Source organism: Hyla sarda, chromosome 1 (assembly GCF_029499605.1).
Source record: "Hyla sarda isolate aHylSar1 chromosome 1, aHylSar1.hap1, whole genome shotgun sequence".
NCBI classification, from domain to species: Eukaryota; Metazoa; Chordata; class Amphibia; order Anura; family Hylidae; genus Hyla; species Hyla sarda.
Window position 1 is genome coordinate 413,516,344 of NC_079189.1, and position 25,520 is coordinate 413,541,863.

Sequence of the window (25,520 nt, forward strand, 5' to 3'; positions counted from 1 at the left end):
TGAAGGAAATATTGACACAAGCAAGAACTGATTGCTTAATTGATTAACGTGAATATGATTTTTTATTGCCAAATACACCACGCCTTGCTACATTCTATGGACTACCAAAAGTCCACAAGGGCTTGGACCCGCTTAAGTGTAGACCTATAGTGTCCGGAGTGGGGAACTTAACCCAGAATATAGGGGTGTACTTGGATGAGGTCCTTCGCCCGTTTGTATTATGCTTGCCATCCTATTTACGAGACACGATGGATCTCTTGCTCAAGATCCAGGACATCACTATGGAGGAAGATTATTGGTTGTGTTCAATCGATGTTGAAGCGTTATACAGCTCTATACCCCATAATTTTGGGATTAATGCGGTGGCACATTATCTGCGAAGTCGCAGAATCCACCATGTCGCACACAATCAATTTATCCTCACTCTTTTGGAATTTGTACTCAATAGGAATTTCTTTGTTTTTGACTCACGCTTCTACCACCAGCTCAGGGGCACTGCCATGGGCAGCCCAGTGGCACCCACCTATGCCAACTTGCTCCTGGGCTGGTGGGAGGAAGCGATTGTATTTGCGGAGGGCAATTCTCGCTTCCACCACCACATTATCTATTGGGGCAGCTACATTGATGACGTGGCGGTCATCTGGAGCGACCCCAAAGTGGAATTTGAGGATTTTGTGCAGTCCCTGAATGCTAATCCAGTGGGTTTAAAATTTACCTTTGAGATCCACAAGGATTCCCTAGTTTTCCTGGATGTACAGCTAGAACGTAGTAGCAATGGCAACATTGGTACTAAAATTCATAGGAAACCCACAGCCGGCAATAGCCTACTTATGTGGTCCAGCCACCATCCTTTTTCCCTTAGAAATGGGATCCCCAAGGGACAGTACCTGAGGCTCAAAAGGAACTGTTCCTCGGAACAAGTCTTCCATCATGAAGCTAAGGCGTTACGTAGTAGGTTTCAACATAGAGGATACCCCAATAGGGTTCTCAAAAAGGCGTACACAGAAACAAAACATTTGGAAAGGTCTACACTCTTATATTCTAAACCTAAGGCAGCGGACAAAGACCTTCCAACTCGAATCATTGGTACATTTGATGCAGCGGCTAAGGAGATACGTCTAATTTTGACAAACTACTGGCCTATCCTCAAGACAGACCCAGTAGTAGGCTCCTTGGTAGAAGAGACACCTAGGATCACATATAGGAGGGGCAAAAATCTGGGGGATTTTTTGGTACATAGTTTGTACACTCCCCCAAGAGGTCCAGGAACTTGGCTGGACCGCAAAATATCTGGATCTTTTAAATGCGGATCTTGTAAGGCATGTAAATACATGCGTGTTTCCAAAGAATTCCTTAGCCCCAGCACTAATAAGACCTATAAGTGTTATGATTATGCGAACTGCAAAACAAGTAAGGTTATCTACTTGGCCACATGTCCCTGCCCCTTGAGCTATGTAGGCAAGACCATGAGGGAGGTAAGACGTAGGATACTCGAACACATTAGTGACATCAGACATAAGAGGGAGAAACCGGTGTCGCTTCATATGCTCAGGCACCATGTGGACACCCCCTTTAATTTAGCCTTCCAGGTTATTGAAGTTCTCAAACCCGACATTAGGGGCGGCGACCTGGACAAAAGACTACTACATGCCGAAACACGTTGGATATACCGGCTAAAGACTACCACCCCCTATGGTCTTAATGACCAACTGTCTTTCTGTCCTTTCATTTGACATAGTTCCATCTATCTCTTATGGAGTATAAACTATAATATTTCCCACCTCTGTTGTCATACATCTTCCGATTTGTTTGAGTGTCTATACCTACCTGCCATTTACTTATCATTATACATTTATCATTATATTTTCAAATTGTTTGCCTTATTCTATCTTATGTTATTATTCCAAGATGTTATTTATTATACTTTATCAGTATTTCCACATTGGCCCAGTCCATGTACATTTATAACTTTATATATGTACATTATCCTTTGGCTATGAGTTAAGATTTCATCTTTTAATACGTCCCGTATATTGATATGCATGGTGTCTGGTTTGGGCGCATGCGCGGGGTGACATGCATTACATCCAAGCCTCGCTTTGGATTTCGTCTAACCACACACGCGCCGTTTGAAGCGCATTGCGTTCCATTAACCCTGGACATGCGCAGTGATATACTTATCGTCACTTCCGTTTCCGGTCCCGCGGCCATTTAAGCAGACTTGCGGCTTTCAGTGTTGACGCCGCATACTGAGTCCATACAAGGGACACCAGGGACTGGGTAAGTGTAACTTTGGTTGCGCCGTTTTACATACTCTATGTGACCTTTACCTATGGTAACTAAATTCCCCTTTCATGATCTTCTTGTAGGGGTTATCGTCTCCTCTGAAGCCTCCACATTAGGGAGGTGACACCAGGCTCCTGCATTATCGAATTTTCTATGTATCTTGGGCCGCCTGACGCTCTATGCATCCCGCATTAGGGTAGGCAGTATATACATTATATATTATACTACAGGGGTATTATTATTACTATAGGGGTAATATTATTATTACTATAACCTTTTGGTCACATGGCGTTTCACTTATTATGTTTAGTGCTTTCTGGAAGTGTTTCTAATTTATTAACAATCCACCTGGATTCATTCTGGCGCATTGTATCATCTAGTCAGGGGGTAAGCTTTACCTTGTATTTGCCCATTTTCTTTGTACAGTATTACTGGTTATGCTCATGTCCACATAGTTCAGACAATGACATATTTTTATGTCTTTGTCTTTACAGCATTTTTTGCCTAATATATTATATCATTGCATTTTGTGTGCCACACCAGCTATCAGCTCTCAGTCCACCACATGGGTAAGACTGGCTCATCATCTTTTCTTATGGTTTTTGGTGTTGTCATGGACTTATAGTATTCTTACCTAGGTCATTTATGGTTTATTCATTTATTAGGTTCCAGTATTAGCAGTAACCCAGGATTTGGCAAACAGTGATTTCTTGGGTGACATACCTGTGGTACAACGTTTGGTTATGTTATGTCTACCTAATTTCATTTGGAGGTACACATTATTATATATATTTCCTTGTATTTTTTATTTTGCTAAATTATGGGACATTGACAGTTTTTTTATCTTTTATGTTTGATTTTATCTTCACAGTACTTACTTTGGGCAAGGAACGTATTCTTCATCTACTCATAGTACAATTAAGGATTCATATTTCTACCACTATGGCCTGAGTGGATTGATTTATCTATTTTCATTTACCTACTCATCATATACTCAGTATTATCGTGCGGTTATTACGCTTTTGTATCACGTGTGCTTCACTTTTTTGTTTCTTTATTACCTTTTGTACATAGTGTTTTATTGATTATTATCTATTGTGATATGTTGACTGCTCCCCTGAGCCCTGATGAACCCTAAACCACAAGTAAGGGTGAAACGCGTAGGTCATTAGGAGTAAGAGCATATACATATTGAGTCATTGCATTGTTTATTCTTAATGTATATGTGACTTCTACTATGGATATCATTTGTATCCCTATTCCCTGTCCACACTTATTGTAGTGAGGGCAAGGGGTTAGACTAGGTAGGGTTGGTCAGGTCAGGTTATTCACCTGTACCCTAAACCCCCTCCCCTGGTTTTGTGTTTATTATTTAGTGCCATATCTGATTTGATACCTTTCTGAGCACTGTATTGTGAGGCATTGTTTTTCTTATCATCTTTAATAAAAATTATGTATTTTAGCTTAATGTGTTTATCTGTGGCCTCATTGGTAGATTTCAGTTGAGTTATTATTTTGTAAAATTGTCTCCAAGGGCATGTATATCATTGGCTGAAGGACCATATATTTCCTCTTTCTGGTTTTTGTGTTCTATCTGGAAAGGCCTTGTCTTGGGCCACACCGCTCTGGGACCGCAATGATCCTGCCACAGCCACAGTCCAGTCCTTCTTCGCTGAAGTCAGTAGTGTCTTCGAGGAACCAGCCCGAGATTCTTCTGCCGAGACTTCCCTGCTAAACCTGGTCCAGGGTAATTCTTCAGTAGGCAAGTACGCCATCCAATTTCGTACTCTCGCTTCCGAATTATCTTGGAATAACGAGGCTCTCTGCGCGACCTTTAAAAAAGGCCTATCCAGTAACATCAAGGATGTGCTGGCCGCACGAGAGATTCCTGCCAACCTGCAAGAACTTATCCATTTGGCCACACGCATTGACATGCGTTTTTCTGAGAGACACCAGGAGCTCCGCCAGGAAAAAGACCTAGATCTCTGGGCACCTCTCCCACAGTATCCTTTGCAATCTACGCATGTGCCTCCCGCCGAGGAGGCCATGCAAGTGGATCGGTCTCGCCTGACCCAGGAAGAGAGGACTCGCCGTAGGGAAGAAAATCTTTGTCTGTACTGTGCCAGTACCGAACATTCCTTGGTGGATTGCCCTATTCGTCCTCCACGTCTATGAAACGCACGCACGCACCCAGCTCACGTGGGTGTGGTGTCTCTTGGTACGAAGTCTGCTTCTCCACGTCTCACGGTGCCCGTGCGGATTTCTCCTTCTGCCAACTCCTCCCTCTCAGCCGTGGCCTGCTTGGACTCTGGTGCCTCTGGGAATTTTATTCTGGATTCTTTGGTGAATAAGTTCTGCATCCCGGTGACCCGTCTCGTCAAGCCGCTCTACATTTCCGCGGTCAACGGAGTTAAATTGGATTGCACCGTGCGTTACAGCACAAAACCCCTCTTAATGTGCATTGGACCCCATCACGAAAATATTGAATTTTTCTTCCTTCCCAACTGCACCTCTGAAGTCCTCCTCGGTCTGCCATGGCTCCAGCTTCATTCTCCCACCCTTGACTGGACCACCAGGGAGATCAAGAATTGGGGCTCTGCTTGCCACAAGAAATGCCTCTCTTCTGCTCCCAGTCCCGTCTGTCGGGCCTCAGTGTCTCCTCCTGTGCCTGGTCTCCCCAAGGCCTATCGGGACCGTGCCGTGCCTCCTCATAGCCCCCGTCCTGGTGACACCCTGCCCCGTGCCAAGCTGCACCCTCTGCCCTCCCTCCCCATTCCCACTCCTGCTGTACTGCCTGCCTTTGAGGAAACCCTACAATCACTCCCGGTGTCCTCGTCCCATGTGAAGCAGTTGCCGGACAAAAAAAGGGGGAGACCTAAGGGGAGGGGTACTGTTACGCCGAGCGCTCCGGGTCCCTGCTCCTCCCCGGAGCGCTCACGGCGTCTCTCTCTCTGCAGCGCCCCGGTCAGACCCGCTGACCGGGAGCGCTGCACTGACATTGCCGGCGGGGATGCGATTCGCATAGCGGGACGCGCCCGCTCGCGAATCGCATCCCAAGTCACTTACCCGTCCCGGTCCCCGGCTGTCATGTGCTGGCGCACGCGGCTCCGCTCTCTAGGGCGCGCACGCGCCAGCTCTCTGAGACTTAAAGGGACAGTGCACCAATGATTGGTGCCTGGCCCAATTAGCCTAATTAGCTTCCACCTGCTCCCTGGCTATATTACCTCACTTCCCCTGCACTTCCTGGCCGGATCTTGTTGCCTTGTGCCAGTGAAAGCGTTTAGTGTTGTCCCAAGCCTGTGTTTCCAGATCTCCTGCTATCCATATTGACTACGAACCTTACCGCCTGCCCCGACCTTCTGCTACGTCTGACCTTGCCTCTGCCTAGTCCTTCTGTCCCACGCCTTCTCAGCAGTCAGCGAGGTTGAGCCATTGCTAGTGGATACGACCTGGTTGCTACCGCCGCAGCAAGACCATCCCGCTTTGCGGCGGGCTCTGGTGAACACCAGTAGCATCTTAGAACCGGTCCACCGGCACGGTCCACGCCAATCCCTCGCTGACACAGAGGATCCACAACCAGCTAGCTGAACCGTGACAGTCACTAGAAGATGTTGATGTGGTCTGGGCAGGATGAGTAGAAAAGAGTCACCAAATTTAACAGTTGTGACTGCATCTATTATGTTAAAGGAAATCTGTCATCAGTTTCACCTGCACTAACCTGTTGGTACATACAGGTAGTGCAGGTGACACTTATGACAACCCTACTTACCTGATCCCATTCCGTGCTTCATTTCCTCTATATCTTCCATTCCAAGGCCGACTAGGAGCATGGGTGGAGCTTCCTGATGTCACCACTTCTGCTTCTCTGCTGGTTGCCGCTGCTAGTAAACAGCAACGGTGACATCCCGAAGCTCTACCCATCCTCCAAGTCGACCCCAGAACTAAAGATACAGATGAAGATAACGGGAGAACGAACCGGGTAAGTATGGTAGTCATCAGTGTCACCTGCACTACCGGTCTGTACCAACAGGTTTGTGCAGGTGAAACTGATGATGGATTTCCATTAAAGGGGTACTCCGGTGGTAAAAAAAAAAAAAATGTAATCAACTGGTGCCAGAAAGTTAAACAGATTTGTAAATTACTTCTGATATTTCACTTAAACAGTCACTGGAAAAATAAAAAGCTTTGCAATAGCACAATGAAAAAACTTTTTTTTAAAAGCCATTGAATTCTGAAAAAAAGATCATGTAAAAATGTTGCATTTAATTTTAGGATGGGTCCCCAGAGTCAGTTCTACTGCTCTAAGTTTCCCAGTAGGACACTGGTCCCATTTAGATCTGTCCTCTGTTGCTGTTTTCTAGAAACACATTTGGCTTTCCTGCTGTTCCTAGTAACATGAAAAGCAAGTAATAAAGTTCTCTGCAGAGGAAATGTAACTCCTACATATTCATTTCAGACGTTCAGCTCGGTACCGGGGGTTTCCCCCTCCCTTTTATACTATTCATCCTTTTTGCATTCTCCCCCACCCCTAAAAATTAAAACATCTCTGTGATTTATTGAAATAAGGAAGGAAACGTATTTCTAGAACGTACGGAGAACCCTGTGCTTAAAATTAATTTTCCAAAGTCAGTCTATTATTTTTGGCATTATATATTTTCTATGACTATAGGAACATACAAGGTCTGTGTATGCACATATGTTATAGGCCCAGAGTGAAATAAGAGCAAATAATAGGCGAGTTAACTATTAACATTTGCACCATGTGTATAAAATCAAATGTGCTATATGTAGAGTAACATATTAGGAAAAACCTGTAATAAATATATATACATCTATATATATAAAACTCAATGGCCCTGATTTACTAAGAGTGGAGTGCTTATTGTGGAGTGATTTCAATATCGCTCATCTTTTTTTCAGGCTTATTTATTATTCTGTCGCACATGTCGGTTATTTTTCTGTAGCACGTTTTTTTTGGGTCGCACTAGTCAATTGTGTCGCACAAACTCGAGCATCAGAACGGCGCTCGCATCATACACGGCAGGTTGCGGCTGCTAGCATCAGCCGGGGACCCGCCAGTAATGGCCGACATCCGCGATTGTGCGGATCAGATGCCGTGATCAATGCAGATCACAACATTTGCGGCAGTGCGGTACTTTGAATGGATGATCGGATCGCCCACAGCGCTGCCACGGCGAACCGATCATCCAGCATGGCGGCTGGAGGTCCCTGCACCTGGCTCCAGCCGTCTCCCTGGGTCTTCTGCTCTGGTCTGAGATCGAGCAGACCATAGCAGAAGATCATCGATAATACTGATGAGTGCTATGTCCAATGCATAGCACTGAACAGTATTAGCAATCAAAGGATTGCTATAGATAGTCCCCTATGGAAACATAAAAAATGTAAACTAAAAGTTGAAAAATGTAAAAATAAAAAGTAAAAAAAAAGTGAAAAATCCCCTCCCTCAATAAAAATAAAAATTGTCAGTTTTTCCCATTTTACCGCCAAAAAAGCGTAATTTTTTTTAATAAACATATTTGGTATCGCCATGTGCGTAAATGTCCGAACTATCAAAATATAATGTTAATGATCCCGTACGGTGAATGGCGTAAACGTAAAACATTTTTAAAAAGTCCAAAAATGCAGCTTTTTTGTCACATTTTATTCAACAAAAAATTTATAAAAAATTATCTAAAAGTTTTATATAGGCAAATGTTGTATCGATAAAAAGTACAGATGACAGCGCAAAAAATGAGCCCTCATACTGTCCTATATATGGAAAAATGAAAAAGTTATAGGTGGTCAAAATAGGGCGATTTTAGATTACTGATTTTGTACAAAAAGTTTTATATTTTTTTTAAGCATCTAGCCATGGTTATCATTTTAATCGTATTGACCCACAGAATAAAGAACACATGTAATTTTTACCGTAAAGTGTACAGTGTGAAAACAAAACCCTCCAAAATGTGCAAAATTGTGGTTTTCATTAAAATTTCCTCCCTAAAATTTTTTGGGGGATTTGCCGTACATTTTATGGTAAAATGAGAGGTTTCATTACAAAGTACAATTGGTCACAGAAAAAACAAGCCCTTCTATGGGTCTGTAGATGGAAATATAAAAGAGGTATGGATTTTAGAATGCGAGGAGGAAAAAACGAAAACGCAAAAATAAAATTGGCCTGGTCCTTAAAGGGGTACTCCAGCGCTAAGACATTTTATCCCCTTTCCAAAGGATAGGGGATAAGATGCCTGACTGCGGGGGTCCCGCCGCTGGGGACCCCCGTGATCTTCCACGCCGCACCCCGTTAGCATCAGCCCCCGTGGTCAGGCATCTTATCCCCTATTCTTTGGATAGGGGATAAGATGTTTTAGCGCCGGAGTACCCCTTTAAGGTTAAAATGGACTTGGTCCTTAAAGGGTTAAAAAAAATCATGAATCAAAAGTATTCATGTGTTATAATTTTTCAAACATTACAACAATTATTCCTGTTTATCAGCTTGGGTGTTAAATTGATTTAAACCTAATATTGCAAATGTGTTAAAAAGAAAAAAAAATGCAAACATTAACTATCACAAAAGCATTCAATATTTTATTCATGAAAGTGTTGAACTGTCCAAAATGTTTGGCAAACAGTTCCTTGTTAGAAATCACTCCATTTTTGGTATTTCACTCTGCCTCTTGGCTGTCGGTTATTGTGTGAGGCAAACTCACACTTTTTCTCGAGTGATTTTGGAAGTACTCCGAGTATTTTTGTTGGTTTTTTTCGGTAAAAAGACCATTTTTGGATAGGAGGTTGGGATGGGAGGTCGAGATAGGAGGACGGGATAGGAGGACAAGATAGGAGGTCGGGATAGGAGGTCAGGATAGGAGGTCGAGATAGGAGGACGGGATAGGAGGTCGAGATAGGAGGTCTAGATAGGAGGAGGGCATAGGAGGTCGGGATAGGAGGTCGGCATAGGAGATCAAGATAGGAGGACGGGATAGGAGGATGGGATAGGAGGTTGGGATAGGAGGTCAGGATAGGAGGTCAAGATAGGAGGACGGGATAGGAGGATGGGATAGGAGGTTGGGATAGGAGGTCAGGATAGGAGGTCAAGATAGGAGGTCGAGATATGAGGACGGGATATGAGGACAGGATAGGAGATTGGGATAGGAGGTCGAGATAGGAGGTAGAGATATGAGGACGGGATATGAGGACGGGATATGAGGACAGGATAGGAGGACGGGATAGGAGGATGGGATAGGAGGTCAGGATAGGCGGTCAGGATAGGAGGACAAGATAGGAGGTCGGGATATGAGGTCGGCATAGGAGGTCAAGATAGGAGGACGGGATAGGAGGTCAGGATAGGAGGTAGAGATAGGAGGTCGAGATATGAGGACAGGATATGAGGACAGAATAGGAGGACAGGATAGGAGGTCGGGATAGGAGGTTGGGATAGGAGTTCAGGATAGGAGGTCGAGATAGGAGGACGGGATAGGAGGACGGGATAGGAGGTCGGGATTGGAGGTCGGAATAGGAGGTCGGGATAGGAGGTCGGGATAGGAGGTCGGGATATGAGGTTGGGATATAGGGTTGGGATATGACAACAATATATGAGGACGGGATATGAAGTCAAAACCTTCCTCTGATGATTTTCCTCCACTACAAGGATTAGGAAGGAAAAATCTGGCAACGCCGGTTACTCTACCCTTTTTGGGCATCGGTCTGGCTTGCAAATAATGCCCAGTGCCACAAAGCCACGTCCCCTTCTATTTTCAGCTTTCAATATCTTCATCACAAATCAGTCCCACCTGAGGACATGATATGAGGATGGGACATAAGGACGGGATATGAGGTCAGGATATGAGGATGGGATATGAGGACGGTATATGAGATCGGGATATATAGACAGGATGTGAGGACGGGATATGAGTACGGGATATGAGTACGGGATATGAGGTCTGTATATGAACACGGGCTATGAGGTCGAGATAGAAGGACGGGAAATAAGGTTGAGATAGGAGTTTGGGATATGAGGATGGGATATGAGGTTGAGATATGAGGACGGAATATGAGGACGGGATCGGAGGTCAGGATAGGAGGTAGAGATATGAGGACAGGATATGAGGACGGGATATGAGGTCGAGATAGAAGGACAAGCTAGGAGGTCAGGATATGAGGACGGGATAGGAGGTCAGGATAGGAGGTCAAGATAGGAGGTCAAGATAGGAGGACAGGATAGGAGGTCGAGATAGAAGGACGGGATAGGAGGACGGGATAGGAGGACGGGATAGGAGGTCAGGATAGGAGGCGGAGATAGGAGGACGGGATAGGAGGACAGGATAGGAGGTCGAGATAGGAGGACGGGATAGGAGGTCAGGATAGGAGATCGAGATAGGAGGTTGAGATATGAGGAAGGCATATGAGGACGAGATAGGAGGACGGGATAGGAGGTCGGGATAGGAGGTCGGGATAGGAGGTCGAGATAGGAGGTCGAGATAGGAAGACGGGATATGAGGACGAGATAGGAGGACAGGATAGGAGGATGGGATAGGAGGTCGGGAAAGGAGGTCGGGATAGGAGGTCAAGATAGGAGGATGGGATAGGAGGACGGGATAGGAGGACAGGATAGGAGGACGGGATAGTAGGTCGGGACAGGAGGTCGGAATATGAGGTCGGGATATGAGGACAGTATATGGGGTTGGGATAGGACAACAATATATGAGGACGGGATATGAAGTCAAAAGCTTCCTCTGATGATTTTCCTCCACAACAAGGATTAGGAAGCAAAAACCTGGCAACGCCCGTTACTCTACCCTTTTTGTGCATCGGTCTGGCTTGCAAATCACGCCCAGTCCCACAAAGCCACGTCCCCTTCTATTTTCAGCTTACAATATCTTCATCACAAATCAGTCCCACCTAAGGACAGGATATGAGGATGGGACATAAAGACGGGATATGAGGTCGGGATATGAGGATGGGATATGAGGATGGGATATGAAGACAGTATATGAGATTGGGATATGAAGACAGGATGTGAGGACGGGATGTGAGGGCGGGTTATGAGGTCGGGATATGAGGTCTGGATATGAGGACAGGAAATGAGGTCGAGATAGGAGTACAGGAAATAAGGTTGAGATAGGAGTTTGGGATATGAGGATGGGATATGAGGATGGGATATGAGGTTGAGATATGAGGACGGAATATGAGGATGGGATAGGAGGTCGGGATAGGGGATCGGGATAGGAGGTCGAGATACAAGGACAGGATATGAGGACGGGATATGAGGTCGAGATAGAAGGACAAGCCAGGAGGTCAGGATATGAGGACGGGATATGAGGTCGGGATAGGAAGTCGGAATAGGAGGTCAAGATATGGGGTCAAGATATCAGGACAGGATATGAGGTCGAGATCGGAGGATGGTATATAAGGATGGGATAGGAGGACAGGATATGAGGTCGAGATATGAGGATGGGATAGGTAGTCAGGATATGAGGTTGAGATATGATGATGGGATATGAGGACCAGATACAAGGTCGGGATATGAGGTTGAGATATGAGGACAGGATATGGGGTTGGGATATGACAACAATATATGAGGACGGGATATGAAGTCAAAAGCTTCCTCCTTTGTTGATTTTCCTCCCCAACAAGGATTAGGAAGGAAAAAACGGGCAATGCCGGGTACTCAGCTAGTCTATATATATAAAACTCAAAACCTGCTTAGATGAAAACTTGCCGAGTTGCCCATAGCAACCAATCAGATCGCTTCTTTCATTTTTCAGAAGCCTTTTCAAAAATGAAAGAAGTGATCTGATTGGTTGCTCTGGGCAACTCAGCAAATTTTCCTCTGGACAGGTTTTCATAAATCTCCCCCAATGTGTGTATGTTTGTATGTATGTTTGTATGTTCCAGCATCACATCCAAACAGCTAAAGATATTAACATGAAACTTGGCACACATGTTACTTATATGTCAACAACAAACATAGGATAGGTGATTTAACCCTTACTCACCCCCCATTTGCCAGGGTCGGGGTTTTTGTTTAAAGTCCCATACAAGTCTATGGGAAATATATGTTACTGCATAACTTCCAAACGGCTGGAGATATTTCGATAATACTTGGTCACATGTTACTTATATGTCCACTTAAAATATAGGATGGTTAATTTAACCCTTAACTACCCCCATTTGTGAGGGTCGGGGTTTTTGTTTAAAGTTCCATGCAAATCAATGGGTAATGTATGTTCCCACATAACTTCCTCACGGCTGGAGATATTTCAACAATACCTGGTACACATATTACTTATATGTCAAATAAAAAGATATGAAAGTTAAATTAACCCTTGCATACACCCTTAAATAAAAGATGGGTTTTTGTTTCAAGTCCCATGCAAGTATATGGGACTTCCAGTACCTTACTCAACAAGCTCTTCTCTGCATCTCCTGCTGAATATGTCAATCCTGCATGCAATCCACACCCCATCTCACAAAGACACACTCACATTTTAAGCCCCACCCCTTTAATTATCTACCCTTTTTGTGCATTGGTCTGGCTTGCAAATCACGCCCAGTCCCACAAAGCTACGTCTCCTTCTATTTTCAGCTTACAATATCTTCTTCACAAATCAGTCCCACCTGAGGACACGATATGAGGATGGGATATGAGGTTGTGATATGAGGACGGGATATGAGGATGGGTTATAAGGACGGTATATGAGGTCAGTATATGAAGACGGGATGTGAGGATGGGATATGAGGACCGGATTTGAGGATGGGATATGAGGTCGGGATATGAGGACGGGATATGAGGTTGAGATAGGAGGATGGGAAATGAGGTCGAGATAGGAATTTGGGATATGAGGATGGGATATGAGCATGGGAATTGAGGTTGAGATATGAGGACGGAATATGAGGATGGGATAGGAGGTCAGGATAGGAGGTCGGGATAGGAGGTTGAGATATGAGGACGGGATATGAGGACAGGATATGAGGTCAAGATAGGAGGACGGAATAGGAGGTCAGGATATGAGGTCAGGATAGGAGGTCTGGATAGGAGGTTGGGATAGGAGGTCGAGATATGAGGTCAGGATATGAGGACAGGATAATGGGTCGAGATAGGAGGACAGGATAGGAGGTCGGAATTTGAGGATGGGATATGAGGTCGAGATAGGTGGTCGAGATAGGAGGACGGGATAGGAGGAGGGGATATGAGGTTGAGATATGAGGAGGGGATAGGAGGTCAGGATATGAGGTTGAGATATGATGAAGGGAAATGAGGACTGGATATGAGGTCGGGATATGAGGACGGGATATGGGGTTGGGATATGACAACAACATATGAGGACTGGATATGAAGTCAAAAGCTTCCTCCTATGTTGATTTTCCTCCCCAACAAGGATTAAGAATGAAAAAACGGGCAACGCCGGGTAGTATAAATATATATATATATATATATATATATATATATATATGTATAAAGGCTAATTAATTAGCCTGCATTTGTGGGAGGGGGCGAGGATTCCCTATAAGAACCCGTGGCCTTACCTGTTCCTGACGCCGCGGGTTCCTCACGTCCCACCCAACCCTCCCTCAATATCATTCTCACTCCATGACTATCATTATACATCAGGGTATGCCCTCTATTTGTCAGGTGTACTCCTACGCGGCAGTATATCGCACAACTCTAACTGCCTAGATAGGTTACAGGATTTAGTAGGGAGTAGGAGTTTAATCAGAGGTTCAGTTAGGTAGGTTCGCTATACGTATGAGCACTGACCACAAATAAATATATATATATGAGTGGACTGCATTAAAGATGCATTGCTGTCTCTCATTAACTTTTTGTTTTATTTTATTTAGTACGGGGTGTTTGTTGACTAGTAAGCTAGACCAGAATAGGTTACATTAAGCAAAGCTAGGGTGAAGGGACAGGGGTTCCAAAGGGGGCACCGATAAGAGTCCTCTATAGACAAGTATGCAATACGATTGCTGATTTAATATATTTAAAGCAATACGTAGCTATACAATCTCTGGATTGTTTATGGTCTGTTCACACGTTCAGTATTCTGGGCAGATTTGATGTGCAGGATTTTCTGCTGCAGATTTCAATGTTAACTTAATGACTGAACTCAGCTTCAAATCCTGTGCATCAAATCTGCACAGAAAACTGTACAAGTGAATAGACCCTTATGCAGCAATTCATTACTGGTATTGTGTACATGTTTACACCAGGAGATGCCCTGCAAGAAGCACAGATTTTTAAGCCTACGTAAAAAAATAATAATAATTGCTTGGATTTTTATATGGGGCAAACATTACCCTCCCTTTAAAAAGGCCTTAACCCCTTAAGGATCAAGGGCATACAGGTACGCCTTTGCTCCCTGGTACTTAAGGACTAAGGGCGTACCTGTATGCCCGTGGGAATACCGGGTTGACTGCTGATATCGATCAGCAGGCACCCCGTGCAAAGCCCAGGGGTGTCATCAGACCCCCCCATGTCGATGATCGGCGCAAATCGCAAGTGAATTCACACTTGCGATTTGCGCCTATTCCGGATCATACGAGTCTATGGTGACCCAGAATATAAGGGGGATTGCGGTTGTCCAAGAAACCGACAATCCCCCAGAAGGGATAGGAGTGAGGTGGCACTATCTAAGCTATTGGTTGTCAAAAGCGACCACAATAGGCAGAGCAGGATAGGGAAATGACAGAGGACCAGGCGCCGAAGGTCACTTACTGGTGGAGGCTGCGGGATGCGATCGGCTGTGGTGATCGGCGCGGGCGGCATGTCGTGCGGCTGGCTCCCTGGATCCTACGGAAGCCGGTGAGTTGCCTAGCAACATCAGGAGGGCTACAGTTTGAGACCACTATACAGTGGTCTCTACACTGTAGCCCTCCAGATGTTGCAAAACTACAACTCCCAGCATGCTGGGATTTATAGTTTTGCAACATTTGGAGGTCCAAAGTTTGGAGATCACTGTGCAGTGGTCTCTAACTGTAGCCCTCCAGATGTTGCAAAACTGCAAATCCCAGCATGCCCAAACAGCAAACAGCTGTCTCGGCATGCTGGGAGTTGTAGTTGTGTACCTCCAGCTGTTGCATAACTACATCTCCCAGCATCAGTACATGCTGGGAGTTGTAGTTTTGCAACAGCTGGAGGCATAATGGTTGGAAAATACTGAGTTAGGTAACAGAACCTAACTGAAGGTTTTCCAACCAGTGTGCCTCCACCTGTTGCAAAACTATAACTCCCAGCATGCAAGGTCTGTCAGTACATGCTGGGAGTTGTAGTTTTGAAACAGCTGGAGGTTTGCCCCCCCCCCCCCCATGTGAATGTAAAGGGTACATTCACACTGGTGGTTTTACAGTAAGTTTTCTGCTTCAAGTTTGAGCTGCGGAAAATTTTATTCCAACCAAATTCTGTCTCCAAAAGCTCAATGGCGCTCCTTCTCTTCTGAGCAGTGTAGTTCGCCAGCAGAGCACTTAACGTCCACACATGGGGTATTTCCATAATCAGAAGAAATGGGGTTACAAATTTTTGCAGTAATTTTCTCCTATTACCCCTTGTAAAAATGTAGAATTTGGGGAAAAAACAGCATTTTAGTGAAAAAATGTTTTTCATTTACACATCCAACTTTAACACAAAGTCGTCAAACACCTGTGGGGTGTTAAGGCTCACTGTACCCCTTGTTGCGTTCCTTGAGGGGTGTAGTTTCCAAAATAGTATGCCATGTGTTTTTATTTTTTATTTTTTTGCTGTTCTGGCACCATAGGGGCTTCCTAAATGCGACATGCCCTCCAAAAACCATTTCAGCAAAATTTGCTTTTCCATAGCCAAATGTTACTCCTTTGCTTCTGAGCATTGTAGTGCGCCAGCAGAGCACTTGACATCCACATGGGGTATTTCCATACTCAGAAGAGATGGGGTTACAAACTTTGTGGGACATTTTGTCCTATTATCCCTTGTAAAAAATTAAAATTTGAGAGAAAAACAGCATTTTAGTGGGAAAAAAAATCATTTACACATCCATCTTTAACAAAAATTCGTTAAACACAAGTGGGGTGTTAAGGCTCTCTGTACCCCTTGTTACGTGCCTTTAGGGGTGTAGTTTCCAAAATAGTATGCCATATGGGGGGGTTTCTGCTGTTCAGGCACCATAGGGGCTTCCTAAATGTGACATTCCACCCAAAAACCATTTCAGAAAAACTCACTCTCCAAAATCCCATTGTCATTCATTCCCTTCTGAGCCCTCTACTGTGCCCGCCGAACACTTGACATACACATATGAGGTATTTCCTTACTCGAGAGAAATTGGGTTACAAATTTTGAGAGGATTTTTCTACTTTTACGTCTTGTAAAAATTCAAAAACTGGGTCTACAAGAACATGCGAGTGTAAAAAATGAAGATTTTGAATTTTCTCCTTTATTTTGCTATTATTCTTGTGAAACACCTAAAGGGTTAACACTTACTGAATGTCATTTTGAATACTTTGAGGGGTGCAGTTTTTATAATGGGGTCATTTGTGGGGTATTTCTAATATGAAAGCCCTTCAAATCCACTTCAAACCTGAACTGGTCCATGAAAAATTCCGATTTTGAAAATTTTGTGAAAAATTGGAAAATTGCTGCTATACTTTGAAGCTCTCTGATGTCTTCCAAAAGTAAAAACATGTCAACTTTATGATGCAAACATAAGGTAGACATATTGTATTTGTGAATCAAAATATAATTTATTTGGAATGTCTATTTTCCTTACAAGCAGAGAGCTTCAAAGTTAGAAAAATGCAAAAATTTCCATTTTTTCATAAAATTTTGAAATTTTTCACCATGAAATTATGCAAGTATCGACAAAAATTTACGACTAACATAAAGTAGAATATGAATCAGAATGAAAGGTAAAAGCATCCCAGAGTTATTAATGCTTAAAGTGACAGTGGTCAGATGTGCAAAATATGCTCTGGTCCTACAGTGAAAATTGTCCTGGTCCTTAAAGGGGTATTCCAGGCCAAAACTTTTTTTATATATCAACTGGCTTCGGAAAGTTAAACAGATTTGTAAATTACTTCTATTAAAAAATCTTAATCCTTCCAATAGTTATTAGCTTCTGAAGTTGAGTTGTTGTTTTCTGTCTAACTGCTCAATGATGATGTCACGTCCTGGGAGCTGTGCAGTTCCTATGGGGATATTCTCCCATCATGCACAGCTCCCGGGTCGTGACATCATCATTGAGCAGTTAGACAGAAAACTTCAGAAGCTAATAACTATTGGAAGGATTAAGATTTTTTTAATAGAAGTAATTTACAAATCTGTTTAACTTTCCGGAGCCAGTTGATATATAAAAAAAAGTTTTTGCCTGGAATACCCCTTTAAGGGGTTAAGGCAATGATAACACGGCAAAATATCCACACAGAATTCCACAGAATAATTCAGATGGAAAGTCCTGAGGAAAAGTTACTGAGTAGCCCATAACAATCAATCAGATTGTTTCTTTTATTTTTCAGAGGCCTTTTCAAAAATAAAAGACTGGTTGCTTTGGGCAACTCAGCTACTTTACCTCTGGACACGTTTTGATAAATCTCCCCCATTATGTTTATAATGGGATTTTGCTGTCCCATTCACACAGCAGAGATTCCGCAATGGCCCCATGATTTCAATGGGGCTTTGAATTTCTGGGGAATTCTGTTTCTTATGTGCACAGAAATTCAGTTGGAATTCCATCCAAATGACGCTCAATTGTTCTTGATGTTTTTCCCATACCCCTATCAGGTTCTTAACCCCTTAAGGACTCAGGGTTTTTCCGTTTTTGCACTTTCGTTTTTTCCTCCTTACCTTTTAAAAATCATAATCCTTTCAATTTTCCACCTAAAAATCCATATTATGGCTTATTGTTTGCGTCGCCAATTCTACTTTGCAGTGACAATAGTCATTTTACCCAAAAATTCACGGCGAAATGGAAAAAAAATCATTGTGCGACAAAATCGAAAAAAAAAAAACGCCAATATGTAAATTTTGGGGGCTTCCGTTTCTACGCAGTGCATATTTCGGTAAAAATTACACCTTATCATTATTCTGTAGGTCCATACGGTTAAAATGATACCCTACTTATATAGGTTTGATTTTGTCGCACTTCTGGAAAAAATCATAACTACATGCAGGAAAATTTATACGTTTAACCCCTTCATGACCCAGCCCATTTTCACCTTCATGACCTGGGCATTTTTTGAAAATCTGACCACTGTCACTTTAAACATTAATAACTTTGGAATGCTTTTACTTATCATTCTGATTCCGAGATTGTTTTTTCGTGACATATTCTACTTTATGTTATCGGTAAAATTTCACTGATATTTGTATCCTTTCTTGGTAAAAAATCTAAAAATTTCATGAAAATTTTGAAAATTTAGCATTTTTCTAACTTTGAAAGTCTCTGCTTGAAAGGAAAATGGATATTCCAAATAAATTACATATTGATTCACATATACAATATGTCTACTTTGTGTTTGCAATAAAAAATTGACAAGTTTTTACTTTTGGAAGACACCAGAGGGCTTCAAAGTTCCGCAGCAATTTTCCAATTTTTCTCAAGATTTTCAAAATCGGAATTTTTCAGGGCCCAGTTCAGGTTGGAAGTGGATTTTAAGGATCTTCATATTAGAAATACCCCATAAATGACCCCATTATAAAAACTGCACCCCCCAAAGTATTCAAAATGACATTCAGTAAGTGTTTTAACCCTTTAGGTGTTTCACAGGAATAGCAGCAAAGTGAAGGAGAAAATTCTAAATCTTCATTTTTTACACTCGCATTTTCTTGTAGACCCAATTTTTGAATTTTTACAAGGGTTAAAAGGAGAGAAATCCCCCTAAAATTGGTAACCCAATTTCTCTTGAGTAAGGAAATACCTCATATGCGTATGTAAAGTGTTCGGCGGGCGCAGTAGAGGGCTCAGAAGGGAAGGAGCGACAATGGGATTTTGGAGAGTGAGTTTTTCTGAAAGGGTTTTTGGGGGGCATGTCCCATTTAGGAAGCCCCTATGGTGCCAGAACAGTGGACCCCCCCCCCCACATGTGACCCCATTTTGGAAACTATAACCCTCATGGAATTTAATAAGGGGTGCAGTGAGCATTTACACCCCACTGGCGTTTGACAGATATTTGAAACAGTGGACTGTGCAAATCAAAAATTTTATTTTTCATTTTCACAGACCACTGTTCCAAAAATCTGTCATACACCAGTGGGGTGTAAATGCTCACTGCGCCCCTTATTACATTCCGAGACGGGTATAGTTTCCAAAATGGGGTCACATGTGGATATTTATTGTTTTGCATTTGTCAGAACTGCTGTAACAATCAGCCACCCCTGTGCAAATCGCCTCAAATGTACATGGTGCACTCTCCCTTCTGGGCCTTGTTGTGCGCCCCCAGAGCACTTTGCGTCCACATATGTGGTATCTTCGTAGTCGGGAGAAATTGCGTTACAAATTTTGGGGGTCTTTTTTCCCTTTTACCTCTTGTGAAAATGAAAAGTATAGGGCAACACCAGCATGTCAGTGTAAAAAATTTATTTTTTTACACTAACATGCTGGTGTAGACCCCAACTTCACCTTTTCATAAGGGGTTAAAGAAGAAAAAGCCCCCCAAAATTTGTAAGGCAATTTCTCCCGAGTACGGCGATACCCCATATGTGTCCCTAAACTGTTGCCTTGAAATACGACAGGGCTCCAAAGTGAGAGAGCGCCATGCGCATTTGAGGCCTGAATTAGGGATTGCATAGGGGTGGACATAGGGGTATTCTATGCCAGTGATTCCCAAACAGGGTGCCTCCAGCTGTTGCAAAACTCCCAGCATGCCTGGACAGTCAATGGCTGTCCGGCAATACTGGGAGTTATTATTTTGCAACAGCTGGAGGCTCCGTTTTGGAAACAGTAGCGTACCAGACGTTTTTCATTTTTTGGGGGGAGGGGGGCTGTGTAGGGGTATGTGCATATGTAGTGTTTTTTACTTTTTATTTTAGGTTAGTGTCAGTGTAGTGTAGTGTTTTTAGGGTACAGTCACATGGGCAGAGGTTCACAGCAAGTTTGCCGCTGGAAGTTTGAGCTGCAGCGCAAAATTTGCGCCATCTCAAACTTGCAGCACTCACTGTAAACCTCCGCCCATGTGAGTGTACCCTGTACATTCACATTGGGGGGAGGGGGCAAACATCCAGCTGTTGCAAACTCCGAGCATGCCCTTTGGCGTGCATGCTGGGAGTTGTAGTTTTGCAACAGCTGGAGGAACACTGGTTTGGAAACACTAAGTTAAGTAATAAACTTTCAAGTGTTTTGCAACCAAACTTAGTGTTTCCAAACCAGTGTGCCTCCAGCTGTTGCAAAACTACAACTCCCAGCATGCATGGTCTGTCAGTGCATGCTGGGAGTTATAGTTTTGCAACAATTGCAACAGCTGGAGGCACTGAGGTAGGAAACGGACAATGTTTCCCAACTAGTGTGCCTCCAGTTGTTGCAAAACTACAACTCCCAGCATGCCCAGACTGCCAAGGCATGCTGGAAGTTGTAGTTCGGCAATATCTGAAGGATCAGATGTTGCCGAACTACAACTTCCAGCATGCTTGGGCAGTCTGGGCATGCTGGGAGTTGTAGTTTTGCAACATCTGGAGGTCCACAGTTTGGAGACCACTGTATAATGGTCTCCAATCTGTGCTCTTCCAGATGTTAGAGAACTACAACTCCCAGCATGCCTGGACAGACTGAGCATGCTGAGATTTGTAGTTTTGCAACATCTGGAAGAGCACAGATTGGAGACCATTATACAGTGGTCTCCAATCTGTGGACCTCCAGATGTTGCAAAACTACAACTCCCAGCATGCCCAGAAAGCCAAAGGCTGTCTGGGCATGCTGGGAGTTGCAGTTTTGAAACTCTCAGAGGCAGCAGTGAGATCGCTTTACGGCGATCTCACTGCTGCCAATGAAGATGCTGCACTGCTGCCGGAAACTCACCTCCGGGACGCAGCGCAGCCGGGACCGCACGGAGGACGATGGGACCGCACGGAGGACGCCGGGACCCTGTGCAAACCTCTGGGGGGGTCCTGAGACCCCCCTCATGTCGGTGATCGCCGCAAATCGCCGTTCAATTCAGACCGGCAATTTGCAGCGATTCCAGGTCAATCTGGTCTCTGGTGACCTTGAAAAAAGGGTGAATGGGGCTGTCCGAGACAGCCCCATTCACCCTTACCCAGCAAGAGTGATTGATCACGTGATTGATCGGTCGGAACGACCGACCAATCATTGCCCTGCTAGGAGGTAATCGGGGTGGCGATGGGGGGGGGCGATCGGGGACAGCAAGGGTCTCCTACCTCTCCCTGGCCTGGCGGGGGTGCCCTCAGGAGCGGCGGCGGCAGTCCCGGCGGCAGGAGAGGTGGCAGCAGCGGCGGCAGTCCCGGCAGCAGGATACAGCAGGAGGGGAGGACTGTTCACCTCCTGCTGTTGCTTAGCAACAACTCTCACCATGCACAACCAGGGCATGCTGGGAGTTGTAGTTTTGCAACAGCTGGAGTTCCAACTACAACTCACAGCATGCCCTTTGGTAGTCTGTGCATGCTGGGGGTTCTAGTTATGCAACAGCTGGAGGCACAATTTTTCTATGAAAAAGTGTGAATAAGGTCAGTAAGAATTTATACCCCAGAGATATCTGACTGATTTTTGGAACAGGGGTCTGTAAAAATGAAAAATTAAATTTCTAATTTGCACAGTCCACTGTTCCAAAGATCTGTCAAATGCCAGTGGGTGTAAATGTTCACTGCACCCTTTATTAAATTCTGTGAGGGGTGTAGTTTCCAAAATGGGGTCACATGTGGGGGGTTCCACTGTTCTGGCACTACAGGGGGCTTTGTAAATGCTCAAAGCCCCCGACTTCCATTCCAAACAAATTCCCTCTCCAAAAGCTCAATGGCGCTCCTTCTCTTCTGAGCATTGTAGTTCGCCCGCAGAGCACTTTACATCCACATATGGGGTATTTCCATACTCAGAAGAAATGGGGTTACAAATTTTGGGAGGATTTTTCTCCTATTACAGAGAGGCTTAATAGGGGTGTAGAACACTTTGCCTTGTCCTAACACATTTAGGGAGTGTGCTGTGTTAGTGAAATAATACTGTTCTTCAATATGACATGCAGATTACAGGCAGCGCTATTAGAATCACTCCCACAGATCTTCTGGATGTGGCAGATTTTTTATGTAATTTTTATTGAATTTTATTTGAATTTATGGAATTTTTTTGATTACCCATTCTAGCGGTCCGCCACGAAGTGAGCTACCACCTGTTCCAGCCCCTGCCTCTCAGCGCACCCCGATACTCTGAGTGTCCACTTGAAAAGGGAGTGACTGCAGTATCAGCAACTTGGACAGGAGCACATTCAGCAGCTGACAGTGCGAATGTTTCATTTAATCAGTTGTGATTAATAAAAAGATGAATTTTCAAATTTAAGATTTATGGTAGCTAGTGCTACCATAAAAATGTTTAGGAAATGTCCCAGCAGCATGAGGAGACCATATAATGGCTAAATTACACAGCCTGGAGTTGGCGGCAGCATGAAGAGACCATAGGGCCTCACAATCCCTAAGGCCCCTTTCACACTGTTACGCCGAGCGCTCCGGGTCCCTGCTCCTCCCCGGAGCGCTCGCGGCGTTCCTCTCTCTGCAGCGCCCCGGTCAGACCCGCTGACCGGGAGCGCTGCACTGACATTGCCGGCGGGGATGTGATTCGCATAGCGGGACGCGCCCGCTCGCGAATCGCATCCCAAGTCACTCACCTGTCCCGGTCCCCGGCTGTCATGTCCTGGCGCGCGCGGCTCCGCTCCTTAGGGCGCGCGCGCGCCAGCTCTTTAAGATTTAAAGGGCCAGTGCACCAATGATTGGTGCCTGGCCCAATCAGCTTAATTAGCTTCCACCTGCTCCCTGGCTATATTACCTTACTTCCCCTGCACTTCCCTGCCGGATCTTGTTGCCTTGTGCCAGTGAAAGCGTTTGTCCAAAGCCTGTGTTACAGATCTTCTGCTATCCACATTGACTACGAACCTTGCCGCCTGCCCCGACCTTCTGCTACGTCTGACCTTGCCTCTGTCTAGTCCTTCTGTCCCACGCCTTCTCAGCAGTCAGCGAGGTTGAGCCGTTGCCGGTGGATACGACCTGGTTGCTACCGCCGCAGCAAGACCATCCCGCTTTGCGGCGGGCTCTGGTGAAAACCAGTAGCAACTTAGAACCGGTCCACCGACACGGTCCACGCCAATCCCTCGCTGACACAGAGGATCCACATCCAGCTAGCCGAATCGTGACACACACTATAAAGTTGTACCGTTAAAAGATCCATTATAAACATCCATTAGAAAAGCCTTAGAAACGGATGTGAAATGTCCATTACAAAATTCCATTCAAGTCTATGGTATTTTTTGATTATCCATTATGACCCGTTATAGCCCGTCATGAATAACGGATAAAAAACGGGTAAATTAACGGCCGTTATTTTTAACATTGGAAACAGATAAGCTTTTATGTCATCCGTTTGCACATGGTTTATAATATCCGTTATTACTTCTGAGCATGCTCAGAAGAGGTGACATCAGCAGACTCCTACAGTGCTGAGGGACTACTACTACTCCCATCATGGAACAGAATTGTTTCCATGATGGGAAAAGTAATTCTCTGGCTGTGGAAGTCTGCAAGGTGGCTAGGGAGGCTACATTAGTGTTTGTACTACTACCCCCATCATGGAACAGACTATGTTCCATAATATAAATATTAACCATACCTCAAAGATCTCACCATTTCCTATGGTATATAATGATTGAAGACAGATGATTAGAAAATGATGCAGAATTTTATTACAATATAAAAATATTTATAATATTAGACATGCATGAAATGCTAAATACATAACAATAGAATGAAAAATAAATAAAAATGTATAAACTAAAAAGCACCAATAAAATATTCTACCACTGGGCCCTAGTGGTAGATAATAGACGGTAATGATCACTATTTTGTACCAGCACTGCGATGATTAATTGCAGAAATGTCCCAATTAAAAGTCCACTGGTTAAATTGGATCCAAATAAATACAGTTCTTAAATGTGGAATAAAGTTATATATACTTATATATTAAAACCCTCGTGCAGACTCGCTGTTGCCATAATGGAGACAGATATATTAACTCATCAGTGTGGTCCCATTCTGCGACGGACCTCGTAGATGTAGCAGGTATTTTAGCACTGGGAGGATGGTTTGCGGAGACAACCGGTGGTGTGCTATGTTGACATTGATATCGGCGGCAGATGTCACATCAAGGCTCTGGCAGGAGCAGAAGAATCGCCGAAATAGGGCTCTGGCAAGAGAGCACTGCTCGCAAACTACTCTGCCTGAAGCTCTGGCAGATAGAAAGTTAAAAGGTTCGCGGTCTCACTTGCAGCGGGCGACGTCAGCAGCAATTGTAAGCTTTGGAGATGAATTAATCCTGGACAGCTCGGGTGATGGTTCCTCTGGAATATCGTAGGTGCTGTATTAATATTATATCTAGACGCGTTTCAGGGTGCTTAGAATTTCTATATGACCCCTTCCTCAGTAGATAAAAAATAGCTGGATACGGTCTTACTTAAATAGTCGGTTCACACTTGCCTGTCATTAGGTTCGATTTAAAACCTATGGAATTGTGAAGCCCTATTGTCTCCTCATGCTGTCGCCAAATGCAGGCTGTGTCATTCAGCTACTATATGGTCTTCTCTTGCTGACGCCAACTCCAGGCTGTGTCATTCAGCCACTATATGGTCTCTTCATGTTGCTGCCAACTCCAGACTGTGTCATTCAGCCACTATATGGTCTCCTCATGCTGCTGTAAACTCCAGGCTGTGTCAATCAGCCACTATATGTTCTCCTCATGCTGCTGCCAGCTCCAGACTGTGTCATTCAGCCACTATATGGTCTCTTCATGCTGCTGCCACCTTCAGGCTGTGTCATTCAGCCACTATGTGGTCTCCTCATGCTGTCGCCAACTCCAGGATGTGCCATTCAGCCACTATATTGTCTCCTTATGCTGCCGCTACCTCCATGCTGTGTAATTCAGCCACTATATGGTCTCCTCATGCTGCTGCCAGCTCCAGGCTGTCACTCAGCCACTATAAGGTCTACTCATACTGCTGCCACCTCCAGGCTATGCCTTTCAGCTACTATAGTTTCCCTCATGCTGCTGCCAACTTCAGGCTGTGTC